Source organism: Seriola lalandi, unplaced genomic scaffold (assembly GCF_002814215.2).
Source record: "Seriola lalandi dorsalis isolate HSWRI2012SDOR001 ecotype SW California unplaced genomic scaffold, Sedor1 jcf7180002051107, whole genome shotgun sequence".
NCBI lineage: Eukaryota > Metazoa > Chordata > Actinopteri > Carangiformes > Carangidae > Seriola > Seriola lalandi.
Genome location: NW_019521660.1, coordinates 321 through 1,251, shown reverse-complemented (window position 1 = coordinate 1,251; position 931 = coordinate 321). Strand labels below are relative to the sequence as shown.

The window sequence follows — 931 nt, the reverse complement described above, 5'->3', positions numbered from 1 at the left end:
ATGTTCGCCCTGAGGCCTCAACTGTACTGAGAGCAGGGAGGGTGTGTGTGTGTGTGTGTGTGTGTGTGTGTCTGTGTCTGTGTATGAGTGTGTGTGTGTGTGTGTGTGTGTGTCTGTGTGTGTCTGTGTGTGTGTGTGTGTGTGTCTGTGTATGAGTGTGTGTGTGTGTGTGTGTTACCTAGCTGACTGCTCCTGTACCGTCTGATGATCCTCACCATCTCTGCCACTTTATGCTGCAGACACAGAGAGAGAGAGTCAAAGAGAGAGAGAGACAGACACAGAGAGAGAGAGAGACAGTCACAGGGAGAGAGAGAGAGAGAGACACAGGGAGAGAGAGAGACACAGGGAGAGAGAGAGAGAGGAGATGGAGAGAGAGAGGAGGAAGAGCTGTTGTCTCCTTGTGTTGTATTGAACCTGCTCGTCTTCACTCAGAGTTCAGACTAAAACCTTCTTCCTGTCCAGCTGCTGTTTGTAACAATAAAACTAAATGTACGAGGAGCAGGACGTTATCTTTCTTCCTCGGCGCCGCCGACAGTCAGAGCGGCCGCCATTTTGTTTTCAGTTTGTCCGTCTGGTTCTCGTCAGAAACATCTTACACTTCTTTAAATTTGGTAAAAACATTCACCTGGACTCAAGGAGGGGCTGATTAGATTTTGGTGGCTAAAGGTCAAAGGTCATTGTGACCTCACAAAACACTTTTTAGCCATTAGTCAAGACGTGACGAGATGAGAAGGAACGATCAGGTGACTTCACTCACCATCTTCTCGAAGTTGACCAGCTCGCCGTGAAACGTCTTACAGCTCTCGTGAAGAAAGGTGAGATCTGAGGAGGAGACATCAGTGTGTTCATACACACGGTGTCAACACGAGATCACACACACACACACACTCTCACACACACACACACACTCTCTCACACACACACTCTCACA

General features: G+C 48.3%; 1 long non-coding RNA gene across 1 annotated transcript in view; it reads right to left on the bottom strand.

Annotated features, from left to right (window-relative positions):
• Nucleotides 1-881, bottom strand: part of LOC111649500 (uncharacterized) — a 9,528-nt gene extending 8,647 nt beyond the window's left edge. Inside the window, exons 1-2 of the long non-coding RNA XR_002760301.2 lie at nucleotides 758-881; nucleotides 179-233 (exon numbers count right to left, since the gene is read on the bottom strand). This is a non-coding gene — a long non-coding RNA (uncharacterized LOC111649500). The remainder of the gene's footprint in view (nucleotides 1-178; nucleotides 234-757) is intronic.
• Nucleotides 882-931: the final 50 nt, after the last annotated feature.